The sequence below is a fragment of the Vulpes lagopus genome, chromosome 4, assembly GCF_018345385.1.
Source record: "Vulpes lagopus strain Blue_001 chromosome 4, ASM1834538v1, whole genome shotgun sequence".
Taxonomy (NCBI): Eukaryota; Metazoa; Chordata; class Mammalia; order Carnivora; family Canidae; genus Vulpes; species Vulpes lagopus.
Window position 1 is genome coordinate 6,992,012 of NC_054827.1, and position 23,697 is coordinate 7,015,708.

The 23,697-nt window shown below is 38.3% G+C and overlaps 1 protein-coding gene across 5 annotated transcripts in view; it reads left to right on the forward strand.

Moving 5' to 3' along the window:
• Positions 1–23,697, forward strand: part of NEIL3 (nei like DNA glycosylase 3) — a 141,792-nt gene that overhangs the window by 37,347 nt on the left and 80,748 nt on the right. For 2 of the 5 annotated variants that reach the window (XM_041752576.1, XM_041752577.1), the window contains exons 2-3: positions 19,888–20,092; positions 21,928–22,077. The gene's annotated coding sequence lies outside the window, so the exon portion shown is untranslated. Of the gene's footprint in view, positions 1–15,608; positions 15,895–19,146; positions 19,348–19,887; positions 20,093–21,927; positions 22,078–23,697 lie in introns of those variants that run through there. The other 3 variants (XM_041752574.1, XM_041752573.1, XM_041752575.1) reach the window with 3 other exon arrangements.

Below are 23,697 nucleotides of genomic sequence, written 5' to 3' on the forward strand. Positions count from 1 at the left end.
CTCTCATAAAATAACTCTATCTAAAAAAAACCAAAACCAAACCAAACAAAACAAACAAACAGAAAAGCCATCCCTCATGTTACGTCAGTCTTTAATCATAGAAGTTATTGATGGCCTTCTTGGGCTCAGCCAATCAATACTCTTCTCATGTAAGATCTTCCTGTCTTTTGACCCTACTAATTTGGTGGATTACGCTATATATCTAGACATCCTGTTGGCTGCATCCATGAAGAATGTCAGGATTACTTTTACCACAGGGAGGTCACGGATCTCTCCATTTTATTTTACTTGGGTTTTGATCAGTTGTCTCATTGAAGAAATAACCCCTCTCCTGAAGAAAAATGCTCTGTTGGCTGATGATGACAGTCAAATGGCAGAGAAATGGGTTAATAACATTCACAGAGAAAGTGGCAGACATGTTGAGGCGGGAAAATCTAGTTAACAACAATGCTCCTTTTATCTTTAATGAGTGGCAGCAAAAATTTTATTCAGCCCATAGGAATGATGATGCAGAGACGCTGTACCCTCTATCCTGTCCTACAAATTAAGCAAAAGATACACGTGCTTTCCTGTAGAATAAATCCTGTGGTAGAAGTACCGTCTCATATTCCTTAAAATACATTCTCAATGGACACGATGTCTAGAGACACAGCCTGGTCAGTGGACAGCATACTTGACAAGCAACAGTGGGCTGCAGTAATACTTCTGATTCTGGCTAATTTGCTGTGTTTTCTAAGGGAAGTTAGTTAACTTCCTTAAAATTCAGTGTCATTACTTGTGAAAGGATTGGATTTGATCATTTCTAAGGTCTCCAAGAGCTCTAAATTTCTATTCTAGTCTAATGAGATTTAAATATTTAAAGGCCTTACTTCTGACTTTTTAAAAATTGTAAAATTACCAGGCAGCGCTTTCTGTTGCCAAAAAGAAGTTTCTTTGTCAGCATTTCAGGATGCTTAGACATAAACCTTTATGGCCTCTACCACAAAAAAAACTGGTAATTTTGCAGTCATTTCACTGCTTCTAGTCTTCCTAAAGTCTATGCCATATTATCCATTATTTTAGTGAGACTAGTATTGAACAATATAAACAAATCTTTAGAGTTGGAATGTATTTTGCCTGTTTTTTTCCCTCTTAAATTGGATGTTACAGTATTTTATGCCAGATTATTCATATCAAACTCAAACAATACAACTGTAGTTATAGGAAATCTACTAACGTCCTGTATTTATAAGAGCAATTTAAACTTATATTGAGAGTGATGTTCATTCACTTTACCATTTTAAGATTCTCCAGTGAAGATTGACATACTAGTACTGTTAATATATGGCACATTTCAGCATTTCCTGTTAGATTTATGGAATAACATACTATAAAAAAATTCTCAATACAAAAAAAAGAATATTTCTAATCTTAATCAATAGACAGTTACTACAAGCAATGTTTACTGTGGTCATATTAGACAAGTATGTTGAAATTAAGGTTTTAAAAGTCTGTAACCAGGGGGATCCCTGGGTGGCTCAGTGGTTGAGCCTTTAGCCCAGGGTGTGATCCCGAGGGTCCCGGGATCGAGTCCCCCATTGGGCTCCCTGCTTCTCCCTCTGCCTGTGTCTCTGCCTCTCTCTCTTTCTCTGTGTGTTTCTCATGAATAAATAAACAAAATCTTAAAAAAAAATGTAAAAGTCAGTAACCAGAACAGAATATGAATGTCACATAAAACAAATAAAATTTATTTTTTCTTCTACTTTTTTCCCTACCTGTCAAATAAAGGGCTTAGGTTAGATGATTTGAGATAGAATATTTTTGAGTCCATGAGGAAAGGAGGGTAATGAATGAATGATAATGGAATTGAAGGAAGACCCTGAAAGTGTCATAGGTGAAGAGAGAGATAGGAAACACAGCTTAGATATGTCCTGACTCATCTCTTGTTTAAATGATAGAGATAAAATGAAAATTAAAACTCTACATGCATAGTCCTATATTTTAACTACTAGCTAAATGTGACTATTAAAATTTAATTTTAAGTAGATTTAAATTAGATAAAATTTAAAATTCATCTCCTCAGTCACATTAAATGCATTTCAAATGCTCAATAGCCATATGTGGCTACCACTTTAGACAGTTCAGATACAGAACATTTCTACCATAACAGAAAGTTCTGTTGGTTACCAATGAGTCTGGATAATGATAAACACAGGGACAGTGAAATTCAATGCCTGTTTGCCTGTAATATCGACTACATCTTGGTTAAGAGAAGATAGAAATAACTTTTGACTTTATTTTAAAATATATAATGAAATATGTTTGCTGAAGAAGTAAGAATAACATATATATTCTTCTCCATGCGTGCTGAGAAAAAAAGAAGGGAGTGTGGAAAATTATCAACCAAAATAAAAGTCACAGAAGGAGAAAAAATATGGGAGAAATAGTATATATGTTAAGATTGGATTCATCTACAGGAAATGTGCACACACACACACACACATACACTACACATATTGATTTAGATATGGAAGGTGTTTATTTTGTACTCATGTTAATCGCATAAATGTCCAAAAATGTCCAGAGCTGGTGTGGTTACTCAATTGAGAGCTATCCTGTGAGGTTATCTGTCTCACCATTCAGCCATCCCTAAGGTATGGACTTCATCCTCATGGTCTAAGGAAGCATCCATATATCAGGCTCAATGATGACAGAAGGATAAAGAAGAGGAAAGGTCATCCCCCGCTGACTTCTAAGGAAGACTGTGGGAGACTGATTCACATTATATCCTACTGGCCAAATTTAGTCACATACTCACACTTAACTCCAGAATGGCTAGGACATGTAATATTTATTGCAGCCAGCCATGTGCCCACCCAAAAAGTCTATTCACTCTGAAGAAAGGGAGAAGAGATGTTGAACACTGGCATGGATACTAAACACACAAGACATGTTTTTTTAAAGGCTAAGATATATCAGTAATTATAATAAATAGTAATGGATTAAACTTTTATATGAAAAGATACAAATTGTGACTATATTTTCTAAACTAGCTATAAGCTCCTTGCAAGAAATACACATTGAACAAAAACATATAGAAAAGGTGAAAATGAAAGAATGGGAAAACGATACTTTGAAAATAATGATTAAAAGAAATACATTCTAGTAATATTAAAATTAGATAAAATTGGGCCATGTGGGTGGCTCAGTGATTGAGTGTTTGCCTTTGGCTCAGGGCATGATCCCGGGGGTCCTGGGATTGAGTCCCTCATCGGGCTCCCCACAGAGAGCCTGCTTCTCCCTCTGCCTCTGTCTCTGCCTCTGTCTCTGTCTCTCATGAATAAATAAATAAATAAAATATTTTTTAAAAAATTAGACAAAATAACATTAAATGCAAAAGGCATTAATGGGGATCAAAGGAACAGAGAATCCTCCATGAAATAGAAAAACTATGGGCTTGTCTAAGCACACAGCCTCAAAATCCATAAAGAAAAACAAAGAGTTATTAACAGAAGTGATAATCCCATAGTAATAGTAGATAATTTTCATACAATTGTAACAGAAAGTGATTAAACAAAAAAGACTTACTATGTTCAAACAGAAGTCTATTCTAGTAAATATATAGAAATCCTGCATACAAGAAACACAAGCTATGTATTCTTTCATTTGACCAGTTTTCCCACTAATGTCCTTGTGTGCAGTGTCCGAGACAGGAAACCACACTTACTCATTGCTCCTTGGGCTTCAGCCTGCAGCAGTTTTGTAGCCTTTCCTTATCTTTCACGAACATTACACTTTGGGAGAGTTCCAGTTAGTTATTTTGTAGAATCTCTCTCAGTTTGGGTTTGTCTGATGTTTACTCACGATTAGCTAGAGTTTATGCATTTTTGGCAAGACTATCATACTCATGTTGTGCCCCTTTCAATACCTCCCATCCGGAGTTCATAACGCCCATATGTCTTATTACTGTGGGTGTTAACTTCCATCATTTGCTTAAGCTGGTGTCTATCAGGATTTTTCACTATAAAGTTATAATTTCCTCTTTTTTAATCAAATATCTTGAGGGAGATATTTTGTGAGTAGGCAAGTATTGTGTTTCTCCTCAGTATTACCTGGTATTGTGAGCACACATTGGTGAATCTTGCCTGCAATCGTGTTTACTGTGGTATTCTAAAGGCGAGCCATTTCCTTCTCTTGCACATTTATTATTGGAATTTTTTTGTAAGACAGAGTCATTCCTTCTTTCCACCTATTTATTTATTTGTTGGTGTTACCGTGGGCTCATGGATATCTCTTTATTCTACAGGTTAAAATCTAGTTACAGTTATTATTTATGTTTTGGCTAAATTGTTACACCATGAGTCATTGAGACCTCTAAAGGCTGGCTCCTTAGCCCAATCTTTTTTTTTTGAGAACTTTCTTACTTTCTCACACCCAAGGATGCCTCAGACTTATCTTTCATTTTCCCTGCCCCGGCCATGGGACCAACCACTTTTCCAAGGAACTCTGAGAATGGTTTTATAAAAATTCCTTTCAAGTATCCATATGATGTTCCATCTCATAATGTCACAAAAAGTCTCAACAAATTTCAAAGAATCAGCATCAAAGAGAACATGTTCTCTGACAACAATCAACAAAGCCAGTATCAGGATTTTAACAAAGCAAATTTGTTGTTTTTTTCCCCAGTAATACTTATTACAGAAGGAGAGAGAGACCAAATTATTATTGGGAATAAAGCGAATATAACTATAGATACATTAGGATTTTTTTTTTTTAATTCTAAGGCAATGCTAGGAACAACTTTATGGGATTGTATTTAAAAACATAAATAGTAGTGATAACTTTCTAGTAAATAGATAAATCACCATTTTTTCTGTATAAATTTGAAAAGGTGAATGAGCAATAACTATTAGCATCACTGAAGGCAATCAAAAATAATGCTTTATCCCCCATAAAAAACCATAACGAAAGAAAAAAGTTAGACACTTTTATAGCTTTTTCCAAGTACAGTACATATATATTTTTTCTTTAATATTTATTTATTCAAGTCATCTGCCCCAGTGTATATATATTTTTAAATATGTGACAACTAGTAGGCTAGTAGGCCATTTCCAAAAATTTTAAGGATGTTTCAACATAAAAATAAGTTAATCAAATAAACCATATTGATGGATTAAAGGAGAGATCTTTTTACTTCAGTAGATACTAAAACAGCATTCACTAAAATCAATACTCATTCATGACAAAAACACCTAAGACAATAAAAAATCATGATAGATATGGGCAAAATTGTAAGTTTCCATAGGGATAGGAACGAGGCAAGATGTCCTCTACTGCCGTTACTCCAATTGGATATGGAAAATACACCATGTATATAAAACTTAAAAAAAAGAGGCAAAAAAAAAGAAGAGGCAATTCTGTCTTCAGTTACAGGCAATATTATTTTTCACACTAAACAATCAAGAATCTACATACTACTTGAATTAATGAACTCATCAACTTTCCTAGATAAAAGATCAGGATATGACTCAATAATACCCTAATAACTAGCTATTAGAATTAAAAAAAAGTAAGATTATATTAACCATGACATCAATACATCTAGCATCTACATACTATTACATGCTATTTCTAGTATCTTATAAAGGTGCATCAAGTGTATATTTTAGTTAAAGATCAAGTGCCTCTGGGTGTTATACTCTATGTTGGCAAATTGAATTTAAGTAATAATAAAAAAAAGACCAGAAGAACTGTGGAACAGATCAACAGAACCAGGAGTTGGTTCTTTGAAAAAATTAATAAGATAGATAAACCATTAGCCAGCCTTATTAAAAAGAAGAGAGAGAAGACTCAAATTAATAAAATCATGAATGAGAAAGGAGAGATCACTACCAACACCAAGGAAATACAAACGATTTTAAAAACATATTATGAACAGCTATACGCCAATAAATTAGGCAATCTAGAAGAAGTGGACGCATTCCTGGAAAGCCACAAACTACCAAAACTAGAACAGGAAGAAATAGAAAACCTGAACAGGCCAATAACCAGGGAGGAAATTGAAGCAGTCATCAAAAACCTCCCAAGACACAAGAGTCCAGGGCCAGATGGCTTCCCAGGGGAATTCTATCAAACGTTTAAAGAAGAAATCATACTTATTCTACAAAAGCTGTTTGGAAAGATAGAAAGAGATGGAGTACTTCCAAATTCGTTCTATGAGGCCAGCATCACCTTAATTCCAAAACCAGACAAAGACCCCACCAAAAAGGAGAATTACAGACCAATGTCCCTGATGAACATGGATGCAAAAATTCTCAACAAGATACTAGCCAATAGGATCCAACAACACATTAAGAAAATTATTCACCATGACCAAGTAGGATTTATCCCTGGGACACAAGGCTGGTTCAACACTCGTAAAACCATCAATGTGATTCATCATATCAGCAAGAGAAAAACCAAGAACCATATGATCCTCTCATTAGATGTAGAGAAAGCATTTGACAAAATACAGCATCCATTCCTGATCAAAACTCTTCAGAGTGTAGGGATAGAGGGAACATTCCTCAACATCTTAAAAAGATCAAGTGCCTTATTGTTAAAATCAATATATAACTACAGTGGAGACAAAGCCAAATATGATGACCAGAGATGAATTTCTAGAATACAAGAACAAACCTCAACCTTGATTTAAAAAATATAAATGTTCTTACAGTTTTAGTATTTGAAAGGCTTATTTTCAAAATTATTTTTTAAATTTCATAGTGTAGGAAATATTATTTCTCCATAATTTCATCTGCTAGGGTGTTTGCACAGCCACTATTCAATTTCAGTTGCTTAAGAAGAAAAACTCATAAAGGGAGTTAAATATCTAAAATTTAGAGTTCTTTGTTTCCTTCATTTCAATTTTTCAATACTGTGCACTGAACAATTGCACGGAGATTAGAATTATCATATAATCACTAACATTCCTCATTATATTATTTAAATTGTACAAACCACTGTCAGTTCAAAAAGTATTGAATACTCTTTCTTATGGAGCTAACATACTCTGTCAATATTTGAATTTCATTCTTGGATTCTAATTTAATCTTCAAGTTTATTGTTTTGCATATTTAACTATTTGAAAGTTTATAACAGTTTTTTTCATGATATTAACATTTAAGTCATTATTAGCTGCTACAACATTGTACTCCTGCAATAATAAACATTTTCATTTCAAAATAACAGATTTTCACCACAAAAACAACATAAGGAGAATTTTTGCTCGGAATAACATTTAGAATATTTACACATATTTGTAAATGAACATTCAGATATTCACAGTAAATCCAAATAACATGTCTTATTTGTATTACTGATGTTGTAACTCTGTGTAAGTATGAAAGAAACCTTGAGATCACAAAATTACTGATCATACTCAAGTTCAGGGATACCAGAAATAACACCAGAAGCCAGAAGCCAGAAGTTGGCTTGCAGCTACTTAATGTTCTACAGACCAATGAAATATGGTCACATGAAATATCTGGTTTGGGCCAAATATCAAAGCCAAACAAAATCTCCATACAACTCTAATAGCTAGGAATAAGTCTAACAGAAATTATAATATCATGTTGAGTAATATAAATAAGGAGTTGTGTAAATGGATATAAATCATGCTCATGGTTGAGAGTTACAATATTATAAAAATATAATTCCTTTCAAACCAATTAGTGATTTCAACTCAATTCCAAGTAAAATTCCATTTTTTTCATAAAACTTGACAATCTTATCCTGAAATTCACATAGAAGAGTAATGAAACAAAATTAAATTTTTTAAAAAAAGAACAATTGAGAGGACAAAAGAGACCCATGTATGTTTAGAAACTCGATGGAGGGCTTCAGAAGATGTATTAAAAATAAGAGAAGCATGTGTTCTCCAATAAAATTTACTGTGAAAACAGTTTTTGTCATACATAATTAAAATAGGAGATATACCTTATAATCCATTCTAAATGATGAAAGACCTAATCTGAAAAGCTTTTGAAAGAAAACATAATAGAATATCTTTATGGCAACAAGGTAGGAAAAGATTTCTTAAACATGACTCAAAAGCATAGGGTGCAGTCAGGGTGGCTCAGTGGTTTAGCACCTGCCTTCAGCCCAGGGCCTGATCCTGGAGACCCAGGATGGAGTCCCACGTCGGGCTTCTGCATGGAGCCTGCTTCTCCCTCTGCTTGTGTCTCTGCCTCTCTCTCTTTTTGTGTCTCTGATGAATAAATAAAATCTTTAAAAAAGAATCCAAAAGCATAGGGTGCTTGCATGGCTCAGTTGGTTAAGCATCAGATTATTGATTTCAACTTAGGTGGTGATCTCAGAGTTGTGAGATTGAGCCCCTTGACAGGCTCTGCACTGGACATGGCACCTGCTTAAGATTCTCCTTCTGCCTCTCTCCCCCACATGGTTCTCTCTGTCTCTCTAAAAAAAAAAAATAAGATGAAAAAAAAATTTTTTTAATTATTCAAAAGCTCAAAAGATAAAAGGGAAGACTGATGAATTTGAATACATTAAATCTTTAACCCTTCAACAATAGAGACTATACACAAATGAGAAAGATCAGTTATCCATTGGGAAAGAGTGTTTGCAATTCATGTAACTGACAATGATTAGTTGTAAGAATATGTATGGAGCTTCTACTAATTAACCAGAAAATAGTCAAACAACCAAAAAAGTGAGAAAAGGATGTGAATATGCAATCTAGTGATACACTAATGTCCAACAAATATATGAAAAGATACTCTAGCTCATTTTTAAGTAAGGGAATGGAAAACAAAACCATAGTAAAATATTTTTTCATGTTCATCAGAATGACAGGTTAAAAATATTTGATATTAACCATTGGTAAGCTTGTGGGAAAATGGGGAACTTTTATGCACTGCCCAAAGTGTAGTAATACAAACATCCAGGAGGGCAACGTGATGGTATCCTAGTCAAGTTGTAGATATGCACAACAATTGAATGGTTAGGTATATATTCTTCTAGAGAAACCCTAGCATATGTGGCAAGTGGACATATTGTGGGACATTCATGTTTATAAAAAAAATTGGACCCAGGCAAAATTGCTCATTACATAAAATGTGATCTACTTCATCAGAACAATAACATGTAGTCCTTAAAATGAATGAACCAGGGATATATGTATTAACATGGTGAAATTAAAAAAAATAGAATACTGAAAAATAAAGGCAAGCTAAATAATGATATTCACAGTCTCAGACTATTTGTATAAACTGAAAATACACAAAACATCACATGGTGCGCATCCATAAATCCTTATGCAGTAATAGTTTAAGTGTGTACACGAAATTCACAAACATTCTAATGGGCAGGATAGGAATGGAGGGAAGAGGCTGTCTGTAAAAAGTAGCCAAAACGCTATAGCTCTTGCCTTAATCATTGTTTTTTTTGAAAAATCTGAATCTATTAAATTCTTAAAGACTTGATAAAGCTCCATGGTATTTTCTTAGATGATGGTTTTCTTGTTTCCATACTCTTCTACATATCTCAAAAGATTTGCTAATAAAAATAGAGGTTGTACCATGTTCCTTAAACAAAAAAAATGATAATCGAGCCAGAACTAACATAGCTGTAATAGAAAAAATAGATGCAGGAAAAAATACGTAAGACAAAAAAATAAAATAAGATAAAAGGAATTGAAAAAAAAAGATAAAAGGAATTGTAGCAAGCACTGCACAGATTTCCTTCAAAATATCCTTAAAATGCCACCTTGGATTAATAAGGAAGGATCCCTAGGTGTGACATACAGCTAGCTGCCTTATGAACCAATCAGCAGAGAGGAGATAAAGTCATTTCTGTTGTATGTTTAGGAAAAAAAGTTTCCTATCAAAAATAAAATTCTCCTGTCCAAAATTAAAATAACAAGACCACAATGTGGCTAATAGCTTAATGAACCTAACAGAAAGGATTAGAAAGAGAGCCCTCTGAATTTTACAAGTTACCAAAAATACGTATGATGATGTAGTTGTATTTCGGTAAGACACAGAGACTTTTATTTTTTAAGAGTAGAAGTCGAGAGGCACCTGGGTGGCGCAGTCGGTTAAGTGTCTGCCTTGGGTTCAGGTCATGGTCTCAGGGTCCTGGGGTCAAGCTTTGTGTTGGGCTCCCTGCTCAGCGTGGGGTCTGCTTCTCCCTCTCCCTCTTTCTCTGTGCTCTCTCTCTCTCTCAAATAAATAAATAAAATCTTAAAAAAAAGTTAAGAGTAGAAATTGAAAGTTAAAATTGAGTTATTCTGTGAAAAGCATGATTTTAAATAAATAATCTTTGGTCATTTAAGTAGCCCATCACAATGATCTTAATTTACCATTTATTTCACAGGTAACCATGATCATTTTCTCTAGACTTTCCATCACACTTTCAACTACATAAGTTCCTATATTAGCTGGTGCCAACATCTCATTTGTTTCTAAAATCTCATGTACCCTTTTGCTACTTAGCATAGCAAATACCTATTTTTAAACAAAATGGTGATACATTATGATAGCCAAAGGGCAGAGCTTTACCTGGACAGAGATTCATCATTTTTTAATGTAGCACAGCTTGATGCGTGCACTACCATCAAGCACCCTGAAAGGTTCTTGCCAGAGATTGATGACCTAAACAATTACTGAAACTTAATAATAGCATCAACAACCGCAGGTTGATATTGCACACAAGAGAAACACTACTTTCGTTCTTGCTCATGCTTATCTTTTGACCAAGTTATATCAATATTTTGACCAGAGAAAACTGTTAGAGCTGCTAATATGCCATATTAGCAATATTCAATGGTATTGCAATATGGTATTAGCAAGAACCATTGAAAAAATAATTCACTTGCATGTATACCAAGAGGGAGAATTGCTGGGTCATACAGTAAAAATAGTAGTTCTATTTTTAATATTTTGCGGAACTTCCATACTGTTTTCCAAAGCAGCTGTGCTATTTCACATTCCCGCCAATATGGTGCAAGGTTCCAATTTCTCCACATCGTCAAATTGAAATGAGCTTCTCAAAGAGGTATCTGCACCGCCGTGTCCGTTGGAGTGTTATTCACAATAGCCAAAATAGGGAAATAACCTGAATGGCCCTTGACAGATGAATGGATAAATAAAATGTGATATATACACACAGTGGAGTATCATTTAGTCTTAAAGAAGGAAATCCTGCAAGATGCAACAGTATGGATGAACCTAGAGGACAGGAAGCTACATGGAAGAAGCCAGTTACAAAAAGATAAATACTGCACAATTCAACTTAGAAGAGATAACTAAAATACTACTCAGATTCATAGAAGCAGAGGCGAGAATGCCAGTTGCTAGAAGCCTGAGGGTGAGGGGAAATGTGGAGTTGTTCGACAACTATAACATTTCGTCTGTACAAGATAGATAAGTTCTAGAGATCTGATATACAACACGATGCCGACAGTTAACCAGACTGTATCGTATACATCGAAATTTGTTGAGAGGACAAATCATGTTAAGTATTCTTATAGCAATTTCCAAAATTAATTTGCCTGCAAATCAACTGTAAAAGGCAGAAAATGTGTGGGTATATTGAGATAGTGTTTTACTGACTATATTACACATGGGAAACGCCAAATAGGAATCTAGAAAGAAAATAAGATGATCCTGGTCATAGATGTATTTAATGTCAAATATATCCCCAGGAGTCCGTTGTTTCTGCAATTTGGGCCATCGGTGATACACATCTATGAGATAAATGTGTCAAAGAAGGTGATTTGCTGGTTTTCCTCTGTTGGTTTTTTTTTTTTTCCCTCTCCTGTAGCTGATTTGACAATTCGATGAAAATATATGTTGCTGGAAAGTGCCTCCATTTGGACTAAAAAAGATTTTTCTATGTATACAATTTAGCCAATTTCAGTAATTTCACCGCGTGGTGTTAGAAATGCTGGCCTGATCGCCGTGAACAAAGCGTTATAAAGTAAAGATACAGTTTCTGCAACAGTCCCGAAGTAGCTGAGCTGTAAATGGAAACACCATGGTTGATTCACGCTCATTTCATAACTTACTATTTATATCCTTTTCAAACCTCTTTGCCTGGACATAAAATTCGAGACTACAATTGAGTAAAATACAAATCAGTGAGTGATTTTTTAAAATTTAAATGTTGTCGTGAGCATTATCAACCATGGCAGGCCATGAGAAAGGTTATTTCTCTACCAGTGAATTAATGATAGAAGGACAACCCGTGTAAACTATTCTGCAGACAGGCCAATAATGAAAACATAGTTAAAGCCGTAAAGCTTGCCAACTACTGATGAGACTCAGGAGAAATTCCTTAACAGATGTTTCCCTGAGCAAATATATACTTTGCCTACTCTGATTATGATGGTCTTGAGAATTCGTGATTTGATTCAACATTCAGCTACTCTTCAGCAGGCTCATAAAAATATGATTTTCGCAAAGATTATATTCTAATTTTTTTTTCCTAAGAACCAATACATAACCTATTTATGGTCCTCAGTCCCATATGGCGAAGCAGTGGTCCAAAAGCACTGTGTATAACACTATAATTAAGGTGGTGTCAGCATTTTATTATGAGGGAAAGGAGGCAAAGGCTTTTTGTTTTGTTGTGTTGTGTTTTGTTTTCATTCTCTAAGCTTCTTTTAGCTGAGTGCCCACTGGCTGCGTACAGCGGTCCTCCCTGATCCACCGAGGATCTGTGCCAAGACCCCCAGTGGATGCCCAAAATGGCAGACGGTACCCACCCAAACCTGTACACACTATGTTTTCTCCTAGACGTGCATACTTGTGACAAAGCTGCTTATAAATGAGGCACAGCAAGAGGTTAACAGCAATAATTAATAATTAGAATCGAACAATTATGACAATATAGTATGATAAAAGCTCAGTGAATGTGGTCTCTCTCTCTCTCTCTCTCTCTCTCCAAATATCTTATATGATACTCACCCTTCCTGTCCTGACGTGAGATGATAAAATGCCTATGTGATGAGACGCAGTGAGGTGAATGACGGAGGCCTTGTGACTTGGCATTAGGTTCCTTTGACCTTCTGACCCAAAGTCAGGAGGATCATCTACTTCTGGACCGTGGTTGGCCGCAGGCAACTGAAAGCATAGGAAGCAGGAGCGTGGATGTCGTGGGGGGGCGGGGCTTGTCATCTCTGACCTCCGTTTTGCCTCCTGCTAGGAATTTCTGATGCCTTGCTCTTGACTGAATGATTTGTGAACAAACAGTGGAAGAGGTTTTGGGCGGGGGGGGGGGGGGGTTGTTTTGTTTTTTGTTTTTGTTTTTTTTTTTGAAAACCAGGAGATTGCTCCTGACAGTTCAACCTTTCAGGTTCATGTCTACTCATTTTAACATTCTGGAGACATCTTTCTGGAATGAGCATTAGCAGGAGAAGTTGGTTTGTAATAGCAGTAAAACAAAGCACACAGAGGGTAATGGGGGTCGCAATCCTTGAGTCCCATGACAATGCCTATCACTGGCATCTCTGTGCTTTTAATAATATCTATCTGTGTCTATCAAGGCCCTCATTATTTTAACTCTTTTTTTTAAAAAAATCTTCCATTTTCTAGTTTTTCTTGAGTTTGAGTGAGAAACATCAAAATCCACACTTACAAGTTGTGTGACCTGGGCAAGCCCCTCAATTTTAAACCTGTTGTGTATCCTTAGATGTGCATGTCTTCACATGAAAACCTCAGCAGACCGTGTGAGGATCCAGTTGGATAATCCCTGCGGGCGTTCAACTCAGTGCCTGGTGCGCAACGATCCCACCATCCCCGCCCTTACCCCCGTATGGCTCCATCTTAGTTATTACCATGGGCTCCCTTACTCTGCCATTGCCTGACACAAGCCATGGGCATCTAACTTTCTACTCCAAACCAATCCTTTTTAAGCACCCTAAACTCTTTTTTATTCAAACACCAGTGACAGATTAACCAAATCTATGACTACAAATTATCCTCCAGGCTCCACAAGGGGGAAAGTCCATGTCTGTTTTATTAACATAGTGCCTCATGCCTGGTGTGGACGTATGCACTTCACAAAATATTGGTCTTTAGAGCTATTAAATCGTTATGATATTATGTGCAGTTACATAGCTACTTGAGTGAAAATACTTGTGAAGCTGTGAATTTGATTTCTGCTGTGGTTGGTAAGTGAAGAAGACAAACTTGTTCTGATATTATTTTATTTTAACAGCTTTTGCGTGGATCTGTTATTAAAACTAGTTTTGGGACACCTGGGTGGCTCAGTCAGTTAAGCGTCTGCCTTCGGCTTAGGTCATGACCCAGGGTCCTAGGATCGAGCCCCGTGTTGGGCTCACTGCTCAGCAGGGATCCTGCTTCTCCCTCTCCCTCTGTGTGCTCTCTCTCCAAATAAATACAAAAAATAAATCTTAAAAAAAAAACCCTAGTATTAACTCACACTTTCAACAAAAGATTTTAAGCTAACACCAGGAGACTTGTTGCTGTCAAGGTGCACTAAACAAGCTGCCCAGACACAGTGAATGGCAGGGAACCAAAAACCTGCAGAAATCCTGAGACGAGGAAGACCTCAGTATGCCTCTACACCCCCCCTTGCCATGGCCTGAAAATATTAATTGCATTTAATGCCTCTCATGCACTTATTCCTGCCACTCTTAATTTACCCTTGCAGAATTTCCAGCACTTCAGGAGGCATCTCTTACCCAACTCCATTTATTTATTTTTTTAAAGATTTTATCTATTCATTCAGATACAGAGAGACACAGAGAGAGAGAGAGAGAGAGAGAGAGAGAGAAGCAGAGACACAGGCAGAGGGAGAAGCAGGCTCCATGCAGAGAGCCTGATGTGGGACTCGATGCGAGGACTCGATCCCAGGACTCCAGGATCACGCCCTGAGCCAAAGGCAGGTGCCAAACCACGGAGCCACCCAGAGAACCCCCCCCACCCCAACTCCATTTAAGAGAATAATTGCATCTGTGCACAATTAAAAAGAACAGGTAGCCGGCTGATAATATTTCCCACTTATCTTTGGACTATTATGTATTTTGGGGTCACCTTAAAATATGAATGAACAATGTCCTGTGTAATTTGGTCAGAGCCCAGGGATAATTTGGCTCCATCAAAAATTTATCAGTGGCAAATGAACCAACAAACAGGACAGCCTTTCGTCATAACAAATAGGATCACTAGCACTTATCCTAGGCTGTGCTCATGGGGTGCTTGTCATTTGCATCCTCAAATCTGGCAGGTGGCAGAGGCAATAATACTGCCTTTTATTTATTTTATTTATTTATTTAATTTATTTTTTAATACTGCCTTTTAAAAGCTGGCATGCATGTTTGGTTTGCTTTGTTGTTTTTTTTCCCACCATCTAAATATCTTCGCATGTCCCCATAGGGAAGACATTCCAATCTTTGAAGGATTTCCCTGACTTACAGGGAGGGAATTCCCAGGTGCCACCCTCCTTTACCGATGGGAGCATTCTCAGCGCTTGGAAGCTGCGGGAATCATTAAGGGAGTCTGCCTCGTGCCATTTCTCTTGCTGTCTAGCCGGTCGCCCCAATGGTCTTTGCAGCTCATCCCCAGGATGATGACCCGGGGGACCTCTGGCTCCTGCGGCCGGAGGGGCTGCTATCTGAGCACCGGCCTCCAGGGGGCGCTGCCGGACCTGCGAGCCCGGCCGGGATGCTCCGCCGGGAGGAGCCGCGGCGCCTGCTTTACCGGGCGTTGCAGGCCCTGGTTTTTACTCCCGAAAAAGGCAACTTGTTTATGTGAATGAGACGCCAGCGCTGAGCAACCCCAAGCTGAGCAACCCCAAGGCAGCTGTGTGCTCTTTCGAGGCGGCGGGGCTTGGCCCAGAGCATGCATCATCGCGGCCACCCTGCTAGCCTTAGCGGTTCTTCTCCTGCAGGTCAGTGTATTCTTTGTAATGAATGCCACGGAAATGCTGGCATTTTTGCCTTTTCATTCATTATATTTAACGTCTTTTTTATTTTTTTATTCTCGAGAGACACACAGAGAGAGAAAGAGAGAGAGGCAGAGACACAGGCAGAGGGAGAAGCAGGCTCCCTGCGTGCAGGGAGCTCGATGCAGGACTCGCGATCCCAGGACACTGGGGTCACGACCTGAGCCCAAGGCAGGTGCTCAACCGCTGAGCCGCCCAGGCGGCCCTAAGTCATTATATTTAAAATATGGCTGAGATAGTAGACCTGAACCCTTTTAATTCTGCATCAATAATAATAATAGCTTACATTTTGTCTATCTCCACATCCTGACTCCTTATAGCAGACATTGTCTAAATATCTAAATATGCTAATATCATTTAGCCTGCGCATAACCCCCGAGGAGCATTGGATGGCTTTGGAAAAATTACCAAAGAGAACTTTTATCAATGATACAGTGAAGCCGTGAACAGTATCTCTGCCACACGATCTTCTCCTTTATTTACATGTAATAACATGTAAAGAGCTCGTAAATTTGCTTTTTATGCCTACTGTATTTATTTATGTCAAAATATGTCTTAATTCCAGGATAGCTGTCAATAGGTTTCTGTGTTCAGAAGCGTTTTCCACGTGGCATCTGTGATACAAGTGAACTAGCTGCAATAATGAAGAAAACATCTGTTCAAAGGAATAAATAATCCGGCCAAAAAAGTGTGCTATTGATTACCGTGGCTGATTATTGCTGTAAAAGTGTAACAAGCAGAATGAGTGATTTGTGTAAACCACGGATCGGACCACGTCACATCCCTGCTGGACCCTCACATGGACGTCCTGGTGCAATAAAGGTGGTAGCAAATGTTCACATAGGCTACAAGACCCAACGGGTTGTGGCATCTCCCTCTCCCACCTCCTACTGGAAGGGTCTACCCTCCTTTTCCCTGCCCTGCTCCCAGCTCCCAAGAGCACACAGCACAATGCCTTTTGTGTTCGCCAATCAGCTGTGCCAATTACCGGCTTTGCAGCCTTCATTTTCTCATATGTAAACATGTAGAAGATTCAATAAGATATGTGTGTGCATATATCACTTATTAAAATCTCATAGTAAGTACCATATTAAGTGTTACATGGTATTTCCTTTGTTAGTGTGTATCCAATGGCTACTATATATAAGCCCTCAAAAAATACTCACTGTTTGGGTGCCTGGTGGCTCAGTCGGTTAAGCGTCCATCTCTCGGTTTTGACTCGGGTCATGATCTCAGGGTCATGAGATGGAGCCCGGTGTGGGGTTCTGTGCTCAGCAGGGAGTCTGCTTGAGATTCTCTCTCTCTCTCCCTCTGCCCCTCCTCCCACTTGTGCCTACATGCACACACACATGCACGTTCTCTCTCTCTCAAGTAAATAAATTAATCTTTAAACAAATATTCACTATCTAAATTAGTGAACGAAAATCTTCTCCTTGTCCTCCTAAGGAACTGTTCTAGTTGGGTGGAACATGGGCCTTAATTTTCCTGAATGTTGTGGAATAACAATGAGGATGAGAAGTAACAGGGACAGGGGATGCGTGTGACACACGTTTGATATCACTTCCCATTCTACTTGGCAATCTCCTCCACACTCCAGAGTTTGGAACAAATCTGGTACATAGTAAAGTTAGGATTTGTGGTAGCTATTGAATTCATTTATTCATCGTCTTTTGGGTACCTACCATGTTCTAGGCATTATGCTAACGCTCGGGTAAACACGGACAACCTTCCTGCCTTTATGGAACGTGCTCACAGTCAGTCAGAGTGGGAAATCCAAGTGCTTATCCCAAACTCTTTATGGATTTCTAGAGTAAATGTGATGAGCTATCTTGAACCTTCCACTTTACCCTGGAAAGTTCCAGACCCATTTGGTCAAGGCTCCCTAAGCAACACTGCAACCTCAGAACCTATGTGGGGTCTGCAAGGACAGCATAGACAGCCTCCCTAAGTCAAATGAATCATTTCCCAAAGTGTACTCCGTAGTAATGGGTGTTACTCATAAGGCACATTCCATGGACAACTGTGTATAAAGAACCATGGTTTAAGAACTTTTAAAATTATTGCTACTAAGGCTTTTCTTGCTTTGTTTCATCTTGCATGGACTCTGGGACCTTCTCATCGATATATCTGTCTAAACACCAGCTCACCTGTCCCCTACTGTGCACAACTGGGAAAATTACGAGGCCTTTCTATGCTTTAGTTTCCACATCTGTAACATGGTGATAATAATAGGTATTGTCCTATAAAATTGTTAAAGATTAAATGATGTAATTTGTATAATTGAGAGCTTGATGCATGGCGAGTACTCAACTAATGTTAATTTTGTTCTTGTTCTTGTCATATGCCTCCTTATGAACCAAGAAAGTCTTTATTCCAAGAATCGGTTTCTGTAGAAAACACTTGGGAGATACTGAACTTCGTCAGGACATTAAGCAAGCTGAAAATGCCAATTATGTTCTTTCTGGCAACTTTGAGAAACACCCTGGGTCAACAGGCACAGTCAAATCAGCTTTTGTAAGACAGACAAGTAAATGAGAATCAGCCATCCATGCTGCAGGGAGTGTTGAGGGCCATTGCAGTGACAAGGAAATCTTGTTCCAACCCGGGTGACCTCAGTGACATTACAATGGAATGTAATCACGCGTGTTCTCTGTGGCACATGGTGGCGCAGACTAGCTATATTCAAAGTTAAAAGCTCTAATATTACCAATAAGATCTCTTAGGTTTTCTCAAAAAAAAAAAAAGAAAAGAAAAGAAAAGAAAAGAAAAGAAAAGAAAATGGGAATAGAAATATCAGTAATGCAGATAGAAACTTGTCACCATGAATGCCATGTGACCAAAAGCTCTTCTCCGCATATGATTGATAGATTTACAATGAATGGCCTACATCTAAATATCATATAAAGCAATTATGCTCTTGCCTCCATCTCAAATAAGTCATTTTATATTCTTTATCCCAAAATTCCTATCCTATCAGCTTAAACAATGCATCACCAAACGTGTTGATATTAAAAAAAAAAAAAACTTGCAGACAGAAAAGACGTAGTTTTATGTTGTAATCTTCTTATTTTCTCTTCCAAATCGTTACACTAGGCCAAGAGCCAAGAGAAGAAAAAGGTCAGGGGAATAAAGGATTTTGAGAATAAAAGTCAGATGAGGATAAAAGTCAGGAATCCAGAAACACAGATACATTTCAAATCAAGACAACAGAAGTAAACATTCAAAATTAGTAGTGCTGGGGGCTTGGTTATGTGTGTTCGTAGGGTTTGCAAAGCAGGCTCAGGTTGATATTTGCACCTGGCTTACCCGATTATCCAACCTACCTTGCTGGTATGATGCGGGGCTTTCAACGTCCTCTGGTAAACTGGAGCTTGGACTCCCCGGACACCAAGATACCTCGTATGTATCTAGGTGCTTTGTATCCAAAGATGAGGTTCATCTTCTGTGGCTGAGGAAGGACACTGATGGCCTGGGCCTGGAGATATGTGGGCTTCATTATGATTCGTGATTGCCTGTGGATTTCTTTCTCCTGCTCTTCCACACCCTTTCTGTCTAGTAAAGCCTTGCGGGAGTGTATCCTCTGGAGACTTGTCATCCTTTCAAACATGCAACCCCACAGAGTCTTTGCACTCACTTAACAGAAGCATTGCTTTTCACTGCTGATTTCGAGAGTCAAATATCATGTTTTGTTCTCTTGATCCTGTAGCTCGATCACAGTAGAAGCACAATGCATAGTTAAGTGCTCTGTAGATGCACAGTCCAGTGCAGCGAAAGTCAGATCCCTCTTCTGCTTTGCTACAGTGATAGTTTTGCGTGTGTCCTATTCTGTGTCTCTATAGTTGGGTCATAGTCTGATTGTGGTGATATCACCACAACTACGTATTTTCAATTAGAAAATGTGAATTAATGTCTAAAGTTTTGTGCTATGTATCTCTTAAGGTTATCCCTTCCAGAGATTCATCTGCATCACCCAGAGAAATGTGGAGAGTGGAGGGAATCTTCTAGATTTACTCGATCAGAAGAGAAGATGTTTGGGTCCCCATGACAGTGGTACTCACAGCCCCAACACGGCTGACTGCCCCAGAGAGGATTTTGCCTCGGAAAGATGTTCTCAAGTGTCAGCTTCTCCTACACGAAAGGCCAGGTAATAATTATTGAAAACTTGACTCTAATATGTCACCTTATTTTCTTTATTCCCTGATGGAGAGGATTCTTCTCGTATCAAAGCTTGGAGGATAAATACACTTTGTCCAGAATTACAAAGGTTAATATATTAACTAATATAAGTTTGCAAGCATAAATTAAAAGGCAAAATACAGTAAAATAATGTACCACAAAATGGAAACCTTCAAACAAGAGCTCAAGTAAAAGGAAAGATACTTTTAAAAAAGTTCTTTCCTCTTCTCGTTGTCTCTTTTTCCCCCTCTCACTGAGTATTTTTTTAAGATTTTATTTATTTATTCACGAGAGACGCAGAGAGAGAGGCAGAGACACAGGCAGAGGGAGAAGCAGGCTCCCCATGAGGAGCCTGACGTGGGACTCGATCCCGGGACCCCGGGATAATGCCCTGGGCTGAAGGCAGATGCTCAACCACTGAGCCACCCAGGCGCCCCTGAGTTCTTTTTTCAAGTAATGAGTAAGTCCTTGCCTAGAAGAGATAAACAAGTATAAATAAAACAAAGACAGTGAAAGTTGGTTTATGTAAATGCACCTCTGAATCTGATTGCATTGCAAGCCAGTTGAGCTTTCTCCTGTGGTTTCCGTGGTCGATACTTTTCATGCTGTGGATGAGCATTTGCCTTTCAGTGGAATCTTCCACAATAAAATGAATCCCCCAAAGCTTCAAAGCCAATTAGCCTACAGTTACAGTCTTCATTTTTTTTTCCCTATGATTTTCTACCTCCGTTAAAAAAATACAGTCCCGGTTAACAACAACAACAAGAACAACGTAAAAGGTATGCTTACAATTTTATCAACAAATACAGTTAAGTAGCCATTCCTTTAGTTAGCAGCTGAGACTGTGACATGGGGTCAGCACACGCAGTTTGGCCCAATCACCTCGGTGAGAAGGTAAGACTCTCCCATCCTCTGGGGTGGACTGGATCTGACTTGCCATTCTGTTAAAAAATCAGCTGTTTTTGCGATGCCCAAGCTGCAGATATGTTAATGAGTCATATGCAATTACTGTTTAATTGACTTGAATACATCAAGGCTTTATTAGAAAAGAAAAATGCATCACCATTAAGTATAAGACTAAATATCAAAATCACTTCAGTTGTAAGCTAGGTGCCATTTATTTTCATGATTTAAGAATATTAAACAAAAGGGGGAAATAAGTGTCATAGACTTCAGTCTAAGGAAGTTCGAATCATCCATGTTATGAGTTTTGTATGATTCAGAAGTACGCAGTGTGAGATTTGAGTCAAGTATTTACTGCTTACAACTCTCATTAAAAATAGATAAATGGGTTTGATTGCACCTGAGTCTAAGTGTGGCAGCTCTCACTGGTGAGCCACGCTGAACATCGCGGCGTCTCTTTCCAAGTAGATTTCACCCCAATTCTTATTGAGATTTGGAAAAGCTGAAAGCAGCATTTACCCACTGCAGCTCACGTTCTGGATGCAGAATAGGTTCCTCGGATTAAATGCTCTTGAGTGAGGGACCTCTGGGTGGCTCAGTGGTTGAGCATCTGCCTTTGGCTCAGGTCATGATCCCAGGGTCCTAGGTTCCACATCAGGATCCCTGCAGGGGGAGGGAGCCTGCTTCTCCTTCTGCCTGTGTCTCTGTCTGTCTCTGTGTCTCTTATGAATAAATAAATTAATTCTTTAAAAAAAATGCTTCTCGAGTGAGATTTAGTAAGTGATAACGCTGAAACCATTTTCTTGTTCCTTTTGATGTTTTCCTGGCTAATGAGGTCATAGAAATTTGAAGATTTTTCTGCCTTGTTAATTGTCCTTCTTGTTTGTTTTGTTTGGATAGGGAGTCTTGTGAGAGGCAACAGTGACATTCACCCCTTGATACTGGACCCCTGATTCCTGTCTTCATGATTGCACCCTATGGATCTGTTCCTGATCATAGACCTCATTTGCGGTGGTTCGTCTAGACACTAACCTTCCAGTTTTCCTTAATGTAAGCCTGTGATTCTCTGTGTTTCATCTTTTCCACTTCTAAAAAAATTAGACCAAATCCTGTTTTTACACTGAGTCCCCAGTGACACAGAGTCTAGTACTAGAAGTAGCGAGGCCTATCTGGGAATGAAACAGGGATAGTTCCCCAAACAATGAGGAACTAGAAACCTCCTGCCCATAGCACAGTGACTTCTATGATCACAGTTAGCCTCTTGCAATCAAGTGCCTACGAAGGGAGGGTTTGGGCACACCAAGTGATTGCTGTGATGGCCGATGGTGGAGGAAAGCAAGAATACAGACCTCTAGCTATTTCTCATGACACTGGAGAGTGTAAAGAACAGAAAAAAAGAAAAGACCTCTGGGTTTTAAATTCTCAGCTCGAGACATGGTTAGAAAATTAAGGAACATCTATCATGATCTCTTGCAGCCACGACACTGACATGTCAAACCAGAAATCAGACAGAGTCAGTTCCTTTAATTTTCTAAATCAAACATAAATTGAATGCAAAGCTTCATCATGCCTCTTAAGTCAAAGCCTGAGCATTTATTAAGAGTAAAATTCTGACTGAAGACATTTTAGTGAATTCAGATGAACCCGACTACTCTGTATCCCTAAAGACCAGAGAAAATCTCTTTGCCAGCAGAAACAGTTCTTCCTCCACTCTAATGACACAAACTGTAGTTGCTTGGAGACCCTGTGATACCTTCCCCTTTGAAAGGATGACGATACCCTTCCCCCAACCCTGCCCCTGCTGCCCCTCATAGACACTACCCATATGACAAGAGTTGGCTCTCAGCTTGTCCCAGGGAGACAGACACAGAAGCTAACATGGAAGGCATTACATTACATATAAAAATAGATCCAGGATTTGGCTAATATGTAGTAGCAGAAAGCTAAGGAATATGTATGAGGATGGGTTCTAAGAGACCTAAACAAGGGAAATAGAAATATATCTATAGATTGGGCCAAGTATATCAATACAGGCATACCTTCCAGAGATGCACTCAAATGCCAACTCAAGCTTTCCAGTTTGGCTTGAAATGCTGGCTTGCTTAGTTTCCTGGACCTGGACTCAGTAGGTGGACTGTACTGAATGAAGGTGAGGTACCTAAAATCACTCTTGCATTATGCAAGAAAGAATTTGAAAACTTAGAAAGACAAGAATGGAATGGATTTATTTGCTGTGCCCCTAAATCACTCTATCTATAAGAACTTCTCCTGAGGAGGCTTAGAAGACCCTCCCTTTATCTAACCATTTAAAATATAAATTGGTAAACAAAATAATTAAAGACAGAAATATGTTATAAACCACTGGGGGAAAAGATGGGAAGCTATGGGGCACCTGGATGGCACAATCCGCTAAGTGTCTGACTCTTGATTTCAGCTCAGGTCGTGATCTCAGGGTCTTGAGATTGAGCCTACAAGGGGCTCCACACTGAGTGTGGAACCTGTGTAAGATTCTCTCTCTCCTTCTCCCTCTGCCCCACTTGTGTGTGCTCCCTCTCTCTCTCTCTCTCAAATAAATAAATAAATAAATAAATAAATAAATAAATATGGAAAACTATGAGCCTATACCAAAATACATAAATATAAATAAGTATTTATATAACATATATAAGT